This window comes from Juglans regia, chromosome 13 (assembly GCF_001411555.2).
Source record: "Juglans regia cultivar Chandler chromosome 13, Walnut 2.0, whole genome shotgun sequence".
NCBI classification, from domain to species: Eukaryota; Viridiplantae; Streptophyta; class Magnoliopsida; order Fagales; family Juglandaceae; genus Juglans; species Juglans regia.
This window is the reverse complement of record NC_049913.1, coordinates 22434922-22458619: the sequence shown is the minus strand read 5'-3', so window position 1 is coordinate 22458619 and position 23698 is coordinate 22434922. Positions and strand designations below refer to the sequence as shown.

Below are 23698 nucleotides of genomic sequence, written 5' to 3'. Positions count from 1 at the left end.
TCAAATAAGCTAAAAAGTACGTTTGAGGAAAATTATCAAACGTATTTTTCAGGATAATGTGGAACGTAACTCGAATCTTAAAAAGACTGTTAATGGGCGAAAATACCCATATAACTTTTAAATAATTACAACTTTCAAACTTTCAAAGATATAATCATAATCTTTAAGAAATCAAATAATCGTTATTTTTATTTCAGAAAGCACCTATTTAATTTGTTTCCAAACAAACGTAACTTGTTTGAAATTGTTTTATACAAATAGTTACCAAACAGTAAGTAACTTTTTAGTAGTAGAACTTATTAATTAAATTATTATAAGCTATAAGCTGCTATATTTTTACCGTAATCCCAAACATGCACTAAATAACATTTCAATAGTAGAATTTATTACTTAAGCTATATAAGCAATAAGTCTAAAGAGATAAGCTATATTTCCAATACAATTCCGAACAAGCACTTAGTGCAATTAATAATAGCTTGCAACCGGCTCCGTGTAATTAGTAGACACTATCACTGTGAAAAGTACTACTACTACTACTAATTAAGCGAAACTTGAAATTAGAAGCTCCATTTAATTTTAGTGCAAAGTTCACCTAACTCCCCCATTCGAAGCGGCAAAAGTACAATGCGTACGTACCCATAAAACGGTCACTTAAATTCAAGCTTAATGAAAATATACAGTTGCATGGTAGCAAAGTACGTACTAACTCCTAATTGGCTTGAACACCTGAGTTTCGTGATCGATGCATGCTAAAGCACCTTCGGGAGGAATAATGATGAGCAACCCAAGTCGAAGGAGCTTTTATTTCATGCAATCTCCATCAAAGGAACCAACATAAAGATGAAGCAACGTACGTAAGAACGATCTGTGCTGACTTTGAAAAATCCTACAACCATTCACGACGCTGACAATAGCTTGATCTCTTGAGTAGGGGCATAATTGATCTGGTTAGGTGATATGGTTTTGAATATATTTTAGAATCGAATAGGTATACACCAATTTTGAAAATTGGAAAACCAATACCGAACGGATCTATCACTGAATCTGGAACTTCTGGTGTTACTTGTTCAGGTCCAGTTCAGTCCGATTAATCCGGTATTTGTCTTAGACTTTTATACATAAGTTTATTTATTTATTATTTTTATAATTTTTTCAACACTAATTTTAATTATTAGAATTTAGTATTTATTATTAATAATTACTAATCTATTATTTTCTAATTATACTAGTATCTAACTTATTAGTGAGATTAACTTATTAGTTATTAGCGAAATAAACTTATTATACTGCACTTATTTCTATACTATATTTCTAGTAAGTAGTGTAGTGGTGTTTAATTTATTTTCATACTTTAGTATCTAATTCCATATTATTATACTAGGGTAGTTACCGAACACGTGCGGCACGAGCATAAAGTCACAGGTCGAAAGTTGTTAGAAGGAAAGTGGTAGTTGTGTGAAAATCACCGTGCATGGTTCTCATGCGCCGGGCCACCCATTCCGACAGCTCTTTTCGACACATGCACCAGATCACTTAACTCACCACCACCAGACCTTTCAGATCTGACATTTTTGGCTGAAAAGAGACAAGTGTGTTGCTTTCATGAGCCGTCACAGATTCTTATGTCTACTGGAGTTGTTCCAAACTGTATCCTTCACTTTCCGTATCTATCTTACTGCTTTCATTTTTAGTTTTCTTATTGTTAATTAAAATAAAAAAAAGAATTCGTCTCTCAGACGTTTGTCTATAGAGGTCAAGTCATCTCTTTCTGTGAAGGGTGAGGTTGAGTCTTTATTTAGGCAGAGAGTGTTGTCTCTTGGACAAATTATGTCTTGGAGAAATCAAGTAGAGAAAAAATTAGAGGGCTCATCACTTCTTGCATGATGAAATGGAAGTATCATCCCACACAAATAAATTTTTCTAATAAGCTTTCTCATGTAATAGCCGTGAGCCCAAAAAATCCCCACAAAACCTGTGCCATAACTACTCGCGTACGCAACCCAATTTATATATGATCATCCTTTACTTGAAAAACATTTTTCTAAAATGCAAGAAATGCCAAACTATCTTTCTAAAATCTCGTTCTTAAATAAATATGGTTTTATGCAAAAGTTACAATTTGCATACCAGGTTAATTAGAGGAGCTAAATTATTTTTAATAAATTTTACATAATATAGTTTTTGAAATATAAATTCTTGATAGAAACTAGGCCATAATATTGTATACAAATTAACTATCATCCCAAATTGTGTTTTTATATCTTTCTTTTTTTAGGCATCTTGGAAGCGGATAATTTCTTTCTCAAAGTAAATATATATCCATGCTTACGATCTACCCAAGTCCATCTCGTATCTCCAATAACTCTCAAGCTAGGATTTCATTTTACTGGAAATTAACTTGTGAGAAGGATTTAAACATCTAAATAAAGACGCAATATATATATATATATATATATATTTATATTATATTCAAGCTTAATGATACAGTTGCATGGTAGCAAAGTACATACTTTCTCCTAATTGGCTTGAACGCCTGAGTTTCGTGATCGATGCATTTTTAAGCACCTTCGGGAGGAATAATGATGAGCAACCCAAGTCGAAGGAGCTTTAATTTCATGCAATCTCCATCAAAGGAACCAACATAAAGGTGAAGCAACGTACGTACGAATTGACGATCAGTGCTGCCTTTGAAAAATCTTACAATTACCACGCATGACACTCACAATAGCTTGAACTCTTGTGTAGGGGCATAATTGATTTGATTCGGTCTGATTTTGTATATATTCAAGAACTAATACTGGATTGATTTATTGTCGAAATTGAAACTTTTGATTTTATCAGTTCTGGTCTAGTTCAGTTCGGTATTTGTCTTAGACTTTTATCCATAAGTTTTTTTATTTATGATTTTTATATTTTTTTCAACACTGTTTTTAATTATTTGAATTTAGTATTTATTATTAATAATTACTAATCTATTATTTTCTAATTATACTAATATCTAACTTATTTGTGAAATTAACTTATTAGTTATTAGTGAGATTAACTTTTAGTGAGATAAAATTAATATACTACACTTATTTCCATACTAGACTACTAGTAAGTAGTGTTGTAGTGTTTAATTTATTTTTATGCTATAGTGTCTAATTCCATATTATTACACTAGTGTACTGACTAGACATGCGCGACATAAGCAAATTTATAGATTGAAAATCGTTTGGAGGAAAGTGGTGGTTTTGTGAAAATCACCGCGCTTGGTTTTCACGCACCGCCCACATCTACGCATGGTCCTCATGCACCACCCCTTCTGACAGCTCTTCTTGACACATGCACCAGATCACTGGACACGCCACCACCAGACCTTTCAGATCTGACATTTGTGGCTGAAATGAGATAAGTGTGTTACCTTTTTGGGCCGTCACAGATACTGATGTCTACCAGAGTTGGTCCAAAATGTAATTCGTCATTTTTCGTATCTATTTTACTGCTTCTTTTTTGGTTTTCTTATTGTTAATTAAAATAAAAAAAGAGTTCATCTCTCTGATGTTTGTCTATAGAGGTCAAGTCCTCTCTTTCTCTGAAGGGTGAAGTTAAGTCTTTGTTTAGGCATAGCGTGTTATTTCTTGGACGTTTGTCTTAAGAAAGTATCAGCAATAGTGAATACCAAACCAGTCACAAAAGAAAATAGTTTACTAGTGGATCTCCAAATATATTATTTTTATTTATGATGTCATGTATGATATGGTGACAACCCAGAATGTATCCGGTCATAGATGTAAGCTAGTTTCTCTGATGAATGAATTATGACAATTTTTCTTAAAAAAAATGTTAGTGATAATGTGATAGTTACATATACTAAAACAATTTAGTTTATTTATATTATAATATACATGCATTATTTTATAATAATTAACACATACTAGTATAATATTGAATTTAAATATAATACTATGGTCTATATTATTAGTTAGACCATACACTTTTTATGTGAGTATATATGATCAAATCGTAGAAATATATTTATCAACAAGAGTGTATATATATATATATATGTATATATATTATAATTTACGTAATATGCCTTAAAGTGTATTAATATGCCTTATATTAATAACTTAATATTAATGTTTATGTTATAAAATTAAAATTTATATGTTATATCAAATGTTATATTAATTTTATGTTATTAGATTATTATACCTGAGTAATAAGATTTTAAAATCTCATATTATATTAATTAACAATTTAGTATATAATATATATAATATGAAATAAAACAATTAGATAAAATATAAAAAACCATATAAAATGATAAAATAGTAATTTATGTACCGGTCCGGTTCGATTTGAACAGGTGTTCTAAAAATCAAAATTGGAATCAGTTCAAATCGGACCTAATTCGGTCCGTTCACCGATTGAACAACTTCTTGGAAAGTTGAAATGTACAGTGGGTAACAAGGCCCGCCCAGAAAGATTAATTGTAGAAGCATATATTGACGATGAGTGGCATACCTTCTGTTCCAAATATTTCCACAGAGTTGACACTTGGTTTGACCAATTATGTGTTAACATTACACATGATGACAAATATTTTACTTATTGAATGTATCAGTAGTTTAAAATTATGCCACCAAAGAGGAAGAAAGTTCGCAACTCATCTCCACCTGTTCCTAGCTCTCCTTCATACTCACCATTAGAGATTGACTCTACAGAATAAGATAAAAATCTAATACTCATAAAAGTTATCAATTAAGATCCTATAATAGACATATAATAGAGATTGATTACAATGTTATATTTTATAGAGTCTACAATACAATCTCGTCAAGGTCGAGGCACCACTAGAGGCGTGACGTTGGAAAAATATCGTAAGGTGGGTAAGATCAAGGTTAACATTCTTACGAACATACCGGAGGCGAATGACAACCAACAGCTTGGGTTGCATCACATGTGGGTGCTCTTACAGGAACTTATGCACCTTTGGCAACGATTTTATGGAAGAAAGTCCCCCAAGATGTTAAAGAGCTTATTAAGAAATGTTGTTTGATAATGTTTAAAACATTGATTTAGTAGAATAAATTTCTATATTTTACTTAAATTTAGAATATTATAAATGATAATATGTTTGTGACTATTTTTTTCAAGGATGATTTCGAATTAAATTTTGGTCAGAGAGAGGAGCGCAAGACTGTGGAAGAGCTTATGGGTAATGTATTTTACAAATATAAGGCGAGATGTCATGAACATTATAATAAGTTTGAGAAGAAATAAGATGTATGCCAACATCATTTTCAGGATGTCCGACCTTCTGAGTTGGAAAAACATTGTGACATGTTTGAGGATCCATCATATCAGGTATAATTAAATTTAATTATTTTACTTGTCCTATTTGTCATTTCGCTTCATAATATTTTCAATTTCTTTGTAGGAGCGAAGTTCTATAAACAAAAAAAAAATAGATCAAAATTGAAATTAATCATCATGCAGGCTCAAGATTTTTCTATCGTCTCTCTAAGAAATTGGAATTGCTATTTTTTTTTCTTGGATATAGTTAATTATTTGGATGAATCGTAATGACTTTATATCGTAACACATATTTATTGTAGTAAGACTCTAATACCAATTATGATCTAACAAAATTATATGCTGCATCATGCATTGATCGTAATGGAGAGTGAACTCATCCTGATGCCTGTGAAAATCATGTAAGTATTATAACCTGTTTTAATTAAATATATTAGAATATTTATGACGATATTAATTCTTTATCTTATATATGTCTAGGATAAATTGGTTGCCCTACGTGCTGAATCTGCATCAGATCAAAATTCCTCAACAAGTGATTTTGATATTTTTACACAAGTCTTGGGTCAACGTTCAGGATATTTGAAAGGTTTGAGTTGCTGTGTAAAGCCTTCTCCCTCTTCCTCTTCTTCCGGGTTTGCATCTATGACTTCTATAGCACTAGAGAATGCGAATTCAATAATCAAAGAATTGACTGCAAGGCAGCATGAGTTAGATGCTCAATTGGCAAAACAAGCAGACATAGAGATATGCATCAAACAACATGAAGAACAACAAGAAGAGTTCAGAAGATAGATACAACTCCAGATGTAGCAGCTTATGCAACAGTACAAACCTCCAAGCAGTTGATGGTTTTTTACGTACAGATTTCGGGATTATCTATTTATGTACGAACAATGCTAGTCTCACAGTTATTTATTTAGTTTGCACTTATTATAAAACTTTTGTGAGAATAAATAGTTTCTAATGTATTTTTTCAAATATTATGAATGTCTATTTGGTTTTTTATTATTGAGTTTAAATAAAATAGTTATCGTTCGAACGATCACATAATGTTCGAACGTCATTTATTTTTGTAGCGTTCACACATAACTTCTCCCGTTCGAACACTTATACCATTCGATCTGCCCCTTACGTTTGAACAGAAAGCTTAACTTATACCGTTCGAATGGGTGTATAATTTATTTTTGTTCAAATGTATTTTGCAATCGTTCAAACAAATTAATCCTGTTTGAATGTAAAATTGTAACCATTCAAATGATATTCTAGGACGAATTTCAACCGTGACAAAAGAAATTCCCGTTTGAATGTGCTCGAACAATTTCCTTTAAATTCGTTCCAAAAGATATTTTTTGAGACGGAATGGTGATTTTCGTTCCAATATATCTTTTGGGATATTGTTGTTGGAATGAGCTTGCATGGTACGAGTTTTTTTTATCCTAAAAAATATTTTGGGACGAAATGACTATAATTTGGGATGAAAAATTTCATCCCTAAAGAGTGTTTATGTTGTAGTGTATTCATAAGTAGATATGGCCAACTCTAGCCACAAACATCAACACTACCAACAACTAGCAACCAGCATATACGTACAATTGGCAACAAAATTAACGTACGTTGCAGTGAGTTTGACAAAAGGATAATGCATACTAGAGCCACTGTTGAGCTTCCGCTAAGTTCTATGTTTTGTAAAGTTATTTTTACATATAATTTTTTAATATTTTTAAAAAAATAAAATAAATTTAGAACGACGTTACAAAACACTATCTTGCATGATGAAGTGGAAGTATCGTCCCACGCAAATCAACTTTTCTAATGAACTTTCTCATGTAATCGCCGTACGTGAGCCCAAAAAAATCCCCACAAAACCTGTGCCATAAGTACTACTATTCTCGCAACCCAATGAATTGTATGATCATCGTTTATCATGAACTATCTAGTACTCCTAATTAAGAACATCTGGAGTCTGTGCATGTGCTTCCACGCCATAAATGCCAAACTATCTTTCTAAAATCACGATCGGTCTTAAATAAATATGGTTTTATCCAATATATAGTTACAATTTGCATACCAGCTTAATTAGGGGAATTAAATTATTCTTTAATAAATTTTACATAATATAGTTTCTCAAATATAAATTAGAAACTAGGCCATAATTAATATTGTATACGAATTAACTATCCTCCCAAACTGTGCTTGGCTTTTTCTCTTTCTTTTTTTATTTTTATTTTTAATTTTTAATTTTATTTTATTGAAAATCTTAAATTGTGTTTGCATGATCTTTACGGCACCACCTTCAGAAACCTAGCTCAAGTTTTAACATCTTTTTTTTTTGGCATCTTGGCGTGGAAGCACATGCACTGTAAAGACATACAATTAGTAAAACTATTAGATGATAAAGAATCATATAATAAATAATTATTTAATGGTGATAAATATGCCACATCATACTTAGTGGGATGAAAGTGAGATAGTAGTATGGTGTATAGAATTTTCCATATATATATATATATATATATATAATAAGATTTAAACATTATCTCTATGTCGATATATGTAACACTCTGCTCATTCCTTCTGACGTAAGCAAGTTTCGAGGACGGAAATTATTTAACAGTCTGCCCCTTTTCTCTATCGACTACGAGCCTCATTATGCATGCCAAACCTCGATGGCGTGTTTTTAATGATATTATGTGATTTTTAAAGTACGCCCAATGTTTTAAATTCACTGAAAATATTTATATGGGGTATTTCCAGTGTTATTGAACTAAACTTGATTTTAAATACGACAATTATAATATTTTTTAAGAGCTCCAAAAATATTATAAATGTAGGAAATCATTTTAATATCATTTATTAAAATGATTTTAGCTATTTAAAATATTATGAGATTTAAATTATGTTGAAAACTCTAATTAATTAAATGATTTTATTCTTTTAGAGATATTAAATGAGACTTCATCATTTTATTAATGATGAATGAATATTATTTTATAAATAAAAGTTTATTTTAAATAATATTTTACCTTAATTCCTCTGAGTGCTTTTAATTGAGTTAATGTTTATGCATTTAAATCAGTGTTTTAATTCCCCATCATAAGATCGTTTTGAAGATCCCAAGATGAAGGGTCTGAATTAAATACCCAAGCCCCCTCTCTTTCTCCCTCACTTTTCCCTTCCCTCTCTCTCTCCTCCCTCTCCCCCAGCGTACGCCCCACGCCCCCTTTCCCTCACTCGATTCTCAATCAGCCCAGCCCGGCACCGCCCAGCCTCACCGCCACCATCAACGACCTCCTCTCACGCAGACAAGCACCTTCTCACCACCAGGGAACCTCACGCAGCCCTTTCTCTCCTCCTACAGTAGCTCCACCGAAATCGGTTTTACCCATTTCTCTCCTGTGCGCTGCCGTACGTGGCTACCCAAGCCACCACACCTCCACCACCTCACACCAGCGACCACCTCTCACAAACCCAACCACCACGAACATCCCTCTCCCTCTCTGTCACACACAACCCATAAATGGGTTTCACACGGTTCTACTGCCACCGACCACCCTAGCGCTGCCGTGCGTCAGTCCAAGCCCCACTGAGCACCTCTATAACACCCCGCTTCTTCCTTCTGACGTAAGCAAGTTCCAAGGACGAAAATTATGTAACAGTTTGCCCTTTCTCTCTAGCAACTGTGAGCTTCGTTATGCATGCCAAACCTCGATGGTGTGTTTCCAAATATATTATGTGATTTCTAAAGTACGCCTAGTGTTTTAAATGCATTGAAAATATTTATATGAGGTATTTCCAGTGTTATTGAACTAAACTTGATTTTAAATAAGAAAAGTATAATATTTTTGAAGAGCTTCAAAAATATTATAATTGTTGGAAATCACTTTAATATCATTTTATTAAAATGATTTCAGTTATTTAAAATATTATTGGATTTGAATTATGTTGAAAACTCTAATTAATTAAATAGTTTTATTCTTTTAAAGATATTAAATAAGACTTCATCATTTTATTAATGATGAAGGAATATTATTTTATAAACCTAAATTTTAGTTTAAATAATATTCTAACTTAATTCCTCTCAGTGCTTTTAGTTAAGTTAATGTTTATGCATTTCTAAATTAATATTTAAAACCCACCGTTAGATCGTTTTGAAGATCCCAAGATGAAGGGTCTGGATTAAATACCCAAGCCCCCTCTCTTTCTCCCTCACTTTTTCCTTCCCTCTCTCTCTCCTCCCTCTCCCCCAGTGTACGCCGCACGCCTCTCTCCCTCTCACCCGATTCTCTTCTCCTCCAGCCCAGCGCCGCCGCACACCCGCTTGGCCTCACTACCACCACCACTGGCATCCTCTCACTCCGGCAAGCTCCCACCACCGAACCCAGCCTTCGCCTCGCAGCCACTCTCTCCCACGCACGCCTATAGCTCCTCACGCATGGCTTCACTGTGCACAGCCCCTAGCGCCGCTATACGCGGCTACCCAAGCCACCGCACCTCCACCACCTCACACCGACGACCACCTCTCACAAACCTAGCCACCACGAACCTCCCTCTCCCTCTCTGTCACACACATGCACAACCCATAAATGGGTTTCACACGGGTTTCTCACTTTCCACGGCCGTACGTCGGCACCCACGACGTCTAGTCGCCGTCTCGAGCCCCTCTGGCCACCATCGGCCTACCCCAACCACCCATAGCCTTGATCTACCCCTCACGCACACCCTCTCTCTCATAGACTCTCCCTCCACCTCACGGCTAGATCCGCCGCCTCCAGCCACCGTGGCACCACCCCAACGCCACCACAGCTCCACCAGCAACCCCCCTAAGCCCTTCCAAGGCCAGTCATGACTAGCCAAGCTTTTCCCCCCTTTCCATGCTTTGAGACACAGGGGTTCCTCTTGGATGCCCACGGCTCCGCCGTGCTCTGATGGGCATAGAGCGTGCTGAGTAGTGTCGGGAACTGTGGAATAGTGTCTCGAAATAGCTGTGATGTGGCCAGTAGTCTGAGGTGACAAGTATCACCGTAATTGACTTATGGCTGGAAGTATGTATAAAGTGACAGAACAAGTGTATGATGGGCGTAGAGCGTGGTGAGTAGCGGATTAAGAAAATGTTGGTATCGAAGTATGGCGCTTGTCCCTACGAGTATTTGATCAACGTGCTATATGTTGGTCTTAGGTGATAAATAGGTAAGGTACATCTGTAATCTGGTGAGACACATGTGCCGGATGGATTCACCATATGTAATGGGTAATCTATCCTAAACATGGTTACACGGTGCTTAAGCCTCGGAGTTGGCTTAGAGCCGTGTGGCGTGTATGGATGGGAATAAATATTTGGTATGGACGGGTGTATTGTCTAGGATTGGGATGCGTGACTTCGTAGGTCAAAATCATGCGTCAGAATGTAGTCAATAGGAAGAGTAAGATGAAGGTCTTAGTGTCTTAATCCTAAAGGTGAATCATGGGTTCACTTTAGTGGATAGGCACTCGAGATACGACCTTGAGTTTGGAAGATGTAGTGATCGTAAGTGGATCTCGAAAGTTTTAGCATAGTAAAGGGCACGTAAAAGCAAGGGATAGAAGGAGAGTGTTCCAAGTGAAGTGTAGCTTATGTCTTCTAAGCTTAGTTGCTTATGCATTAGATAGAGAATGACGTTAATGTTATGTGTATGCATGTAGGTTGCCAATTGACACGCACATGAATGGACTGCATGATATGAAAGTAGCATGGAGTCCAAGTAAGTATTATGTTCATACTCTTCTAGAGTTTTCTAAAATATATGAAATGAATATGAAATGCTTTTCCCTTATGACGCCTTACGAAACGACACGAAAGATGTTTTACGAAAGCGTGCTAAGTATAAGTGTTCAAAGGTATACGTATATATGGCCCTTCTTGGCAGCTCGTTTTTACGTACCCAAAGTATTAATTGTATACATGTAAATGGATGACTATATGCAGTATCTATTGTATATATTTTCTAAGAAGAGAGGTTGAGGGTTACATCTCGAGCTTTAACTGATGCTTTAAACGACGCAAAGAAAGCGTTTTAAAAGATCCCTATGAACTGATGTTTTAAGGATGCCATGAACTGATGCTTTAGCTAATGCCATGAAAGATGATGTTTAAGCCCATGCTCTTAAATGACATTTTTCCATGAATGAGCTGAAAAGATAGAATTGAAATGAACTGAAAAGGAAGGACTGAAATGAATGGACTGAATGAAATTAACGTTTAATGCATGAAAATATATAACGGCTATATGAATGAATGAAAAGGGTACTGAATGAATGGACAGATTGCAATGCCGGGTAAATAGTACAGGTAGTGCATACAGTGCTGCCCCCTTACTGAAAATGGATTCCCAACCCGTGGCCACGAGTGGAGTCCAGGTCCAAAGGAAGACCGCTAACCCCAACACACAGGGCGTAACAGTGTGTACCGGCCAATGAAAGTGATAAGAAGGAATGTATAAATGTATGAATGCATCGCATTCTTTAAGAAATGAAGACACTGTCGGGAGAAACATTTTACGAAGAGCAAGTCCATTTTTAAAGAAAAACCTCGTCCAGTGTTATTTTCAAATGAATGCACGCATGCATGTACATATAGTATGTATGGTATGATGAATGCATGAATGAAAACTTATGTTATTATATTTGAACTGTGTGAAGTAATGTTTACGAGTCATCGACTAATTTTAGTTTTTATGTGTGCCCCTGCCCCCACAGGAACTAAATGAGCAGTACGCATCAGGACGGACACGGCCTAAGGGGAAGAGTACATAAGTCTAGGCATGAGAGTTTTAACTGTATGAGAGACATTTTTATCTTAAGATTTATTTTATAACGTAGAGTCTTGCACCCTGGGTATAGAAGCAAAAAGTTTTAAAACAAATAGTAATTCCTGTCGTCCTTTCTAAAATCATTTTATAAAAAGTCCCACCACAAGGACCAACGTTACAATATATATAATATGCATTAGGCAATCCATGCGCCGTTCATAATTTTGATACTGCCCAATGCATGTTGATCTCAAAAGATGTTTAAGTAATCAATGCATCAAATGCAGCAATGCCAATAAAGAAATGTACATTAACATCAAATGCGCCGTTTTATTTCTTTCTAAAATAGTAAAATATAGAGCATTTTTTCGACTTGGATATAGATTATGCAGATTTTTGGGAAATGATTATTATCGGATCTAGGGATATAGGTATAGCAAACTATTCGAAATGATATCTTTATTTGATGGTGTAGAATGTGATCAACTAATTTGAGATCAGTAGGATTGGGAGGACTAGTTTATATCCGAGTCAAAACTTCAGTTGTGATTCCAGTGGGCTGTAGCAGTGACTGATATTGATTTTAGTTGCCGCTATAACAAATGCTTGTCGGGTTGAAAGTTATAGCTGTAATTATTTTTGTTGGAACATCTTGGATTAAGTTTGGAATATGAGGATACCTTCTCCATAAAGCTGAGCATTAATATATATATATATATATATATATGTGTGTGTGTGTGTGTGTGTGTGTGTGTGTGTGTGTGGGCATGTGTAGGAGTTGACAAAACGGTTTGAGCTTTCTTCACCTCCTATGCTTAATTTCTGCTATCCTTGTTATTCACTCAAATTGATGCCGGCTTGAGTTTTCCAACCATTGAGTCCTCCTTACACTCGCACGTCTTACATTTATCGAAAAAGATCATTCCATTAATTTTTTTAAAATGGTCTGTAGACTTCATTTATTTTTAAAAGTCTTTTGGGGAATTTGAGATGAAGGAAAACAATCATTTTTCTTCACTTTTTTAGAGTTGGACTTCGAGGCCAAAAAAAAAAAAAAAATTGTTTTGCCTATATACTTTATTTATTTATTTTTGAGTAAGCCAACCTCTCTGTCCAACTTAATGAAATATTTTTGGCAACTCAATTTGTGTTTTGGCAAGAGTATTTTGTAAACTATTTCTGACTTGGGAGTTTTCAATGGAAGGACCAACCTTACACCAAACTACTTCCTGGCACACATATTTCTGTGGGGAATAAGTTTCTTCCTTAGTCCCCTGGCGGAGCACACCTTGGTGACCAGAGGTATCTTCATTCATTAGATAATTTTTCTCTCCCTCCACGATAGGAAGCATACGAGTTAAGCTTGACTTTCACCACTCCATTTTTGACTTCTGACCTACTCCTTTCTGTATACTCAATCCTACCCCTCTGAATGAGCTTGATTTAGAGTTGGTGTGTGAGTCTTCATATCAGTTCCAAGATAATTGATGGAAAAGATGCTGTGGGTAGACTCTTTTAGATTTCTCATTTTTAGTATCAAATTTTATCCCATTGATACGGTGATATTTGTTTTATGCAAGTTGGTACATCTTGGAGCATGGGTTGTAGTATGTGGTCATCAGTCGTAAATGTGTACTCCAAGGTTACTGATTGCAACTGAGAATGAAAGAGAGAATTTAAAAGTATAAGTGAGTGTCCATAGATTTAGGAGACAAGTAGTCTATTGGTTATTGAAGTATGGGAAGAGTCATCTTGGTAGGTGCTAAAATGGATTAGACTCTGCGTTGATGTATTTATGGATCCTAGTTTTAGAGATTTTGCCAAGTTCACAGAGTGCGCAACGGTGGCGTGGTTTTTGGTAACACAATGGTTTGAGAGTAAAAATAATGATGATTGAGAAATTAGTTGTGACTTGAGATCACTTAAGACTTAAATCTCATGGTTCTACTTTGAGGATTTTAAGAAGTAGAGATTTCTAGGGATCTCGAGGCAAAAAATATTATATAATGGAATTAGAAGGCATGGACAGGCGGCATCAAGAAGTAGCGGTAATATAGGTATGAGATTAAGTTGGATGCACTATAAAGGTGAGTTGGATTGTTATTTTTATATTATTTTATTTTTCATAAATCAAGTGTAAGAAAAAAATTAGGACCCCGAATTTTGGAGGGTTTTTATTTCGCTATTCGTATGAAGTTATAATATTATGTGCAGAGTGCTATTTACTATTTTATACGAGGTTAAACTAATAATTTGGGTGGAATCATTATTAGGCTTTTAATTCCATTATCGAAGTTTATATTTTGGTTCCCTCTCTCTTGCCACTCTTTTTTCAATTTTCACTCTTCATGTTGCGTCATCCGTTACCACCATAGCCTCCATCATCAACCTCTCCCGCAACCCTTTTATCACCTAGGTCTAAGCCACTACACCACCGTGGGATAACCCTACTGCTATACCCCTACCGACGCCATGCCAAGGAGGATTATGGCTTCACACCACAGCAGCTCTAGGTTCTCTCTAGCAAGCATTGGCGTAGCACCGTTGTTGCCTCTTTCTTTAGCCATAAAACCACCGTGGGTTAGCCCCTAGTTTCGAAAACCACATAGCCACAAGCCACAAAGCATGTTCATGCAACTACATCGTACGTCAACCACGCCGATAACCACCCTGCCACTGCCTTGAATCACCATGAAAATAGCCCAGACATGCATAAAGACCTCTATTTCAGGCAAGTCGAAACAGAGCACCCACTGCGCCTTCAAAACACCTTGCAAGACGCTGCCTACCACCAAGCCATACCGTCGGCTTCATTGCACTCACCGTCGTGTCCCAACGTGCCTAGCCACCTTGGTCCGTTCACGATGCCAGTGACCACCACACGGAGCAGTTAGCGTATTCTCGAGACGCTCTCTCTCTCTCTCCCTTTGTCTCTCTCTGATCTCTCTCTTCAGAGTTTCCCCACCACACACGTCGGAAGCGGAGTGTGCCACAATGATTTTTGGCTTGAACCACTCTCCCCAAGCACGACGTCATTCCTCTCTCAGTAACCTCTACTGCAAACACTTTTTCTCCCCTCTCACCTGCGTTGCTCTCAAATAAAAAATGGGCTTTTATATATAGATATATATATTACATTCTGTAAACTTATTTTTACAAAGGGTAAGCTTTGAAGTTTTAATTACCTTGCTCCCCTTAGTGTGTTAGCCGATTTCTTTCACTTTATGGTTTAGTAGTAACTTGGTTAGAATTGGAACTATGAAAATTGTTGTTGTGGAGTCATTTAATTGTGTCTTCTATTTTAGATGTGTCAATTATTTGCATTAATAGTTTGAATTAATTATGTTTAGGTGACGATCAATTTTGCTTGACACTATTGTGAGAATTTTCAAAAAAATTGAAGAGTCAGGTAAGCAGAATTTCTATGCTAGACTTTACGTAAGAAGCAATGAACAAAGGTTGATTTGTGAAAATATGCATGTTTGTTTTGAAAAGAAATGTGGAAACTACCTCAGTTATGTGTTCTACATTACTCATGAAATTTGTATGAAAAAGAAGGGATTTTCTGTCATGGCTAGTGTAGACGTGAGCAAAAGATTTGGCATTCTGTTTCTCAACTATGCAAAAAGAGTGAATGTGAAATCTGAAAAATTGTGCATGTTATGTGAAGATGCTCTGAATATGTTTTGTTTATGTGAAGATGTTCTGAATCAATTTTAATTATGTGAAGATGATATGAATATGTACAGTAATTTGTTTTGACATGATGTGGAATCTAAAAAACTTTTGGCATGATGTTCTACTTCTATTTTGTTCCGTTAGGGCCCCATGGGTAATAGTAGTGGTATACGGCCCTACCATGAGTGATACTAGTGTATACGGTTCTACCACGAGTGATAATAGTGGTATATGGTCCTGTCACTGGTGATAGTAGTAGTCCCTATTAGGGGTGTAACCGGTCCGGTCTGGTTTTGAAAAAAATCTAGGACCGGACAGGTTTGTACCAGTTTTTTATTTTTTAAAATCTATTACGCCCCAGTTACCCTCCTAAACCGGTACATCTGGTTTTACCGGTTTTCAGTCTGGTTCGGTCTGGTTTTTCGATTTTTTTAAAATGTAAAAAATATATATTAAAATGTTACTTCTTATGATAAAATATTATTAATAATTTAATATATATATATATATTATGTTTAAAGCATATGATCAATTAAATTTTCATTTTTAAGATTAGACTTTTATTTTATAAATTATAATGACATTATCTTATATATAATTATGTTAATAACATATGATCAAACAAATTACAAATGTTCCTATTTAAGATTAACATTTTATGTTATAATTTATAAATTATAATATAAAATTATTTCATATATGATATATAATTATATATAATTATATATTATATATAAAACTTATATATATAAATATTTTGTATAATATATAAAATTATTATTTTTATATATATTTTTTCCAACCGGTCCGGTTCTGTTCCAGAAACTACGGAACCGAAACCGGACCGATTCTGACCGGTTTTCATAATATAGGAACCGGTTTTGGACCAGACCGGTTTAAAATCGGACCAACCAGTCCGGTCCGGTTTGGTCCGGTCCAGTTTAAATTTACACCCCTAGTCCCTATTCTAATAAGTTGATGTTTCAGTTATAGTGTGCCGAATGAATTTTGTTCATGAATGATTTTGGAACTGTCAGTTTGATATTTTGATATAATATTTTTAGATCTGCATTCTGAAGTTAAAAATATTTATTTTTGCATTCTAAACTTTATGAAGGCTCATGTCTACATACTAGTATATATTCTCTGCTTATAAAGATGTTGATAATTCACCCCTCATCTCCCTAAAATTGTCAGATGTTTTGGATTTTTCAATTGAGGATAAAAAATAAGAAGCATGCAACGGTAAGACTGTGGGAGCATAGAAAATTAAGTAGAAGGAGGGTACTTTGATTATTGTAGAGCTTTTTCAGTAGTTTGGTTTTGCTCTGTTATCCTGGTTTTGGAAAGTTGACTTGTTTTTTTTTTTTTTTAAGATTTTGTGATATTTCTAGTTAATTATTTTTGTGTAGTTGGTTTAAAACAAGGGGATCTACATGTAATCATGAAATTAGAGTTTATATCTAAACTGTGAGATTTGATTTTAGGTCACAATAACTCTCCTACTCATCAAAGACTGGAGTGTTACATGCTCTGTCCTAACGTGTAGTTATTGTAAATGCCCTTGATTGTAGAATACCACGTGTATATAAGAAAGTCATTGTACATGTAATTGTATGCAAGAAAACAATATAGAATATTTTATACTCTTTTAACATCGTATCCCTCACGCTCACAACAACACACTTGCTTAAACCACCGTGATCCCATCACCACGAACAGTCCAATGCAACCAAAATAGCAATCATTGGGACCCAAGCCACCCCCGCATGTCAAAACAACCCCTGTTTTTATTAGAGCTAGTTAGTTAGTTAATTTTATTTTTCCTGCCTATCATTTCCCCTATATATAAAAGGACAATATGTTCATTTAATACATAACCTAGAGAAATACTTTCCTCATTTGGACTCTTGTCTTAATATGGTATCAATAGTTTTTTCTTCATCTACGCATTAACATGGCTTCTCCTTCATTTGTTTCTTCTTCGCCTCTTCCTGAGGATGCTTCAAACCTTTACTATCTTCATCATGGAGATAGTCTAGGGTCTCTGTTGGTCACTCAAGCTCTTACAGGTGACAACTACCATACATGGCGTAGTTCCATGCTCATGGCTTTGACTACCAAAAATAAGGTTGGCTTCATCGATGGCTCATTCTCTTCACCACTGACCACATCTCCTATGTTTCCTTCCTGGATCGGATGCAATAATATGGTCTTGTCCTGGATCCTCAATTCTTTGTCTAAAGAAATTGCTGCCAGCATGATATACATAGATTTAGCCAAAGAAACGTGGTCCGATCTTAAAGAAAGGTTCTCTCAAGGTAATGGACCAGGAATCTTTCAACTCCAGAAAGCTCTTGCTTCTCTCACATAGGTTGATCTCTTTGTGAGTTGGTATTTCACTCAAATGAAAGGCCTATGAGATGAATTGATGAATTATAGTCCCTTACCTGTTTGTTCATGTGGAGGATTACGTGCCTTGGTAGATTTGCAACAACAAGAGTACATGATGCGTTTCTTGATGGGATTAAATGATTCCTACTCTCACGTTCATGGTCAAATCCTCCTTATTGTGCCGCTACCTCCAATCAACAAGGTTTTCTCTCTTGTTCTTCAAGAGGAACATCAACGTGAAATTGGCTCAGTTTTACTTCCAAACATTCAGTTTGCGGCTCTGTCTTCCTATGTTAAACCTCCTTATGCAAGCAAAACTTCAAGTCGCCATGATAGACCTGTTTGCTCTCCTTGTGCCATTCCAGGACATACTGTGGAAAATGTTTCAAATTGCATGGATATCCTCCTGGATATCAATCCAAAGCTAAATCTTCATCCTCAACTCATCAAGTCACTTCATCTGAACCTAATTGTGCTTTCCCCCTTACACCATACCAATGCCAAAAACTTCTTGCACTTCTCCATTCTGAGTCTCATGCCGCTTCATCACAACCAGCTAATGTAACATCTCATACATCTCTTGATCATCTCTCGGGTAAAATACCTAATTCATCTCCTCAACATTTTGTATTTTCCATTAAGAACATTCATAATTCATCAATTACTTCTGATGATTGGATCATCGACACTGGGGCTACGGATCATATGGTCCATTCATCTCTTCTATTAACATCTTCTCAACCTACTCATAATATGTTTGTCAAAATGCCTAATGGTATTTCTGCCCCAGTCACTCTTGTTGGTTCCATTATTTTGTCACTATTTCTTATCTTACACAACGTACTATGTGTGTCATCCTTTCATTTTAATCTTCTATCTGTCAGTAAACTCACCACTTCTTCTTCTTCTTGTATAATACTTTTGCGTGATGCTTGCCTAATTCAAGACCTCATCCATTGGAGAATGATTGGGAAGGGTAAAGCCAAAGAAGGATTATACTTACTGCAACAACCAGATCCTCCTGTTGAATCACAAGTTGTGTCTTTTGATCCTTCTTCTCTTTCTGTAACACCCTCTTCCCGTAGGCAAGGAGTGTCACATATTTTTCAGAAAAATAAACCAGGCAAGAGATCTCATATTTCAAAAATGAAATTAAAATTTATTTTGTAGAAAAACTTCTAATAAAATATCTTCCAAAAACATTAAATGAATAAACGGAATAAATTCATGTCATAAAAGCAACTTTATTTTAGAAAGTCTGAAACTGAAATTAACTGCTCCTTTTAATCCTGGCTTGCCTGCTTGTATTCATCATCCTCACCTGGGTGGTTAAAAATGTGAAAATAAACTAAAATGAGTTGAAGACTCAGCAAGAAATTCATCACAACGTAAACATAATAAATATAAGGTTTTCATAAAAGTTTTCATGTTGAGGGCTTAAAATTTATGATTGGTCATACTGATGCTTATGCTATGCATGATTGATTTATCTGAATTAACTGACTGATCTGACTTAGCTGACTGGCCAACACACTTAACTTTGTGTGCGAGGTTGTGTACCGGCCCCACGTCCCACTACAGCAAGGGGAGCCGCTATGATAGCAATGTTTTGAATACCGTACCGGACGTCGTACCGATCAAGGCACTTGAACGAAATATTTCGGTACCGGTACCGTTTCGGGATAATCGATATATAAATAAATTATATATATAAATTATATTCTAAAATAATAGTCTATATATAAATAAATTATATATAAATACATATATATAAAAATTATAAATAGTCTAGTCTGAATTAGGGGTTAAAAAAAATAAGTTTGTGTTTTAAAATGAAAAAAAAAAACCTGAAATAAATATCTGTCAGTAACGTCAAATATAGGCTTGCGATAAAATAAATTTAGTTCCGGTATGGCTTCCATCTACCGGTATCGGTGGCTTTAACTCTGCAGACGACATATATAGTACCTGTACCGGCTGGATGGCCGAAACGAAAAATTTCGGCCGTACCGGCCGGTACGGTACGAAATTTATAACACTGGCTGATAGTACTCTGGCATACTATGCTGGATCACGCTTGAGTTCGTGCCTTGCATATCCACCCTGAAACTGAACTGCATTGGTACCATGCATCTGAATGGTCATTTGATTAACTGATCTGATCTTATCTTGCACTTGAACTTAAGATAGCTTGCGTGTCTTATACACATGAGATGCATGACATAATACATACATAATTATAATTTCTGAATTTGAACATGATGCGGAAAGACATGACCGTATGCTATGTTGGATGATATGTTTGCATATGACATGAGTGGTACATAAATAATGGCTGTCAATAAACTGGCTTGAATAATACTTATATATAAGTTGAATTGTGATGATCGTAATTTATGATCATATTACTTACCTCACAACATTATTTCCTGAATCTCACTTTGTAGCTCGTCACCTATACGCAATAATAACTATCACTAAATTTGTCTGGGAATAATCTGTACTAATATCCTACTTAAATTCATAATCTAAAAGATAGTCAAATAAATATTTTGTTTAACACTAAAATCAATAAATATTGATATTTAAATTACTTAAATACTAATGACATATTATAATTTAGTAGAATACTTGAGCTATTTTAAATAAGTCATAAAAACTTCAATTCTTGGAATAGATTTACTTTCTCATAATTAACATAATTATTTAATTTAACAAGAAATCAAATAAATGACAGGAGCTAAAGACTTTTTGAATGTTTTGAAAAAGTAACGATGTGAATACTTTTTGATGGCAGGTTCTATAATTTCAAAACAACCTACCCATGATTATAGGTCATAACTAACGGCCCCTTTTTATTTTACAAAGAAATAGAGGTCTGGATGACGAAGAAACCGCGAAGAAGAGAAAGCTGTGAGAGGAAACTGTGAGAGAGGGAGAGAGAGATCTCATAACTGGTGGGAGGAAAAGAACGGTAGGGAGAAAGAGAACCTTACCGAGAGAGGAGATTGATGATCTCCTGGATCCGATGTTCCCTGTGGCTGACAGTGAGGTGGCTTGATTGAGATTTTTTGAGTATCGATTTGAAGAAGATTGTAGTAAATTTTGCGAGGGAGGAAGGTGAATATATATAGACGGGATTGGGTCTTCGACGTGTTTGTTTCAGAGGGCTTCGTGGGATTCTTATAGATGGTAGGAAGGATATATGGTAGGTTTTCAGATATGAGTTGGTCTTTTATTGTGGTTTGAAATTTACCAAATAGTAGATAAGGATGAGGCTTACGAGATAAGAATAAATAAGATTTTATTTCAAAACAAAACTCTAGTTGTTATTCTAAAAATTGGGGTCATAATAAAAATACAAATACTAAAATGGTAATAATCTTATTAAAATGAATAATGTAAAATTTGATAATAATAATAATAATAATAATAATAATAATAATAGTTATATGAAAAAAAATACAAAAAATTTATTTTATGGCATAAATTTTAGGATCGGTTTGTTACAAACTCCCATCCTTATAAAAATTCCGTCCTCGAAATTTGTTAATGCCTCAAGTAACCTACATACTTGTCCATTGCATTTTTTTCATGTTTCTACTTTAGATTTTCGATTATTTAGTCGAGCCTAACATTTCAAATTTTAAACCTCAATTATTCATTCCTAAATCTCACATATTTTCCTAATCATTTTAACGTGCACTTACTATCAATGATCACACACTACAGAAGTACAATACAAGCCTAAGGTGTATATCTCGACAACAAAATTTATCAAAAACCTATTAATAATATCACTCAAACCATTATCTTTCTCCAAATAATAGTGAGTAACTGTCTCCACATAAAATAATAAATAAACTTTCCACTTAAAATGATAAATCTCCTCATATAACCTCAAATAAGAGCAATTTAAAATTCTCCAAAGTACGAAATCTATAAAATATCTCGATTATAAAATTCTTAAAAATGAAATACCACAATGATCATGTGCCTATGGTTATGGGCCTACATCCTCAATTATAAGCATAGCAACATCAATTAAACTTTCAGATCAAACCTCGACATCTGATGTTATTCTCTAATAATGCCGACCTATCATTAAAACTTTAATGTGCATGTCCAAAGCATAAGTGTACTTAAATAATCTTCTACTCGTAAAACTTAAATTCTTTTACCGGAAAAATATATTGACTTCACAATTTCTTTCAATAGCTCTATTGCTTAAAATTTCCGTGATACGACAATTTCCAAAGATAGTTTGTTCACCATTCATTCTAGGTGAGAGAATTACATTACTTAAAGAACATAATATACTTTCCATCAATAGTCATGAAATACCAATCACCATATGCAAATTTCCGCTGTAACTCCAAAACCTACTAATTACATTCCCTAATTTCCTTATATAGGACTCCAAATATAAGCCATCTTCGTGCATTCTCTTGAGCTAGATACACTATCAATCTTAAAAGTAAAAGTTTTCCAACTTCACATAACCCATAGTACACGTAATATCTATAAAATCCTAAGTATCTTTGCTACAGAAATTTTCTGGTGCTAAGTGTCATATTCAAAGTTAACCCATAACTAGTGTTTTGAAAAATTAAAAACAATAATAATAATAATAACTATGAGAATAGTAACAACATCATATGGTGCTAACTATTGAAAGCTAATAAGCGACTTATCTTTAACTCTCGAGCAGGCCAGGAGCATCCTAGGTGACCTTATTCTAGAATTAATGAAATACTTTTTCCTTTTTCATTCTTTTTTTTTTCCAAAAAAAGTCTATAGAATCTCTTGACTGGCTCTGATACCAAATTGTAACACTCCCTTCCCATAGGTTAGGAGTGTCACGTATTTTTCATAAAAATAAACCCGACAAGAGATCTCATATTTCATAAATGAAATTAGGATTTATTTTGTAGAAAAACTTCTAATAAAATATCTTCCAAAAATATTAAATGAATAAACTGAATAAATTCATGTCATAAAAGCAATTTTATTTTAGAAAGTCTGAAACTAAAATTAACTGCTCCTTCTAATCCTGGCTTGCATGCTCGTATTCATTATCCTCACCTGGGTGGTTAAAAATATGACAACAAACTAGAATGAGTCGAAAACTTAGCAAGAAATCCATCACAACGTAAACATAATAAACATAAGGTTTTCATAAAAGTTTTCATGCTGAGGGCTTAAAATTCATGACTGTTTATATTGATGCTTATGCTATGCATGACTGATTATTCTGAATTAACTGACTGATCTGACTTACCTGACTGGCCAACACACTTAATCCTGTGTGTGAGGTTGTGCACCGAACCCACGTCCCGTTGCAGTAAGGGAAGCCGCTGATAGTATTCTGGCATACTATCGTGGACCACGCCTGAGATCGTGGCTTGCACATCCACCTTGAAACTAAACTGCATTGGTACCATGTATCTGCATGACCATCTAATTAACTGATCTGATCTTATCTTGCACTTGAACTTAAGATAGCTTGCGTGTCTTATACATATGAGATGCATGAC

General features: G+C 34.8%; 1 long non-coding RNA gene across 1 annotated transcript; it reads right to left on the bottom strand.

Annotated features, from left to right (window-relative positions):
- Positions 1-19380: 19380 nt before the first annotated feature.
- LOC108991438 lies at positions 19381-21331 on the bottom strand. The gene is made up of 3 exons (XR_001996144.2): positions 21158-21331; positions 20575-20616; positions 19381-19482 (listed from the first exon to the last, which is right to left on the bottom strand). It is a non-coding gene; the product is annotated as an uncharacterized LOC108991438 (long non-coding RNA).
- Positions 21332-23698: the final 2367 nt, after the last annotated feature.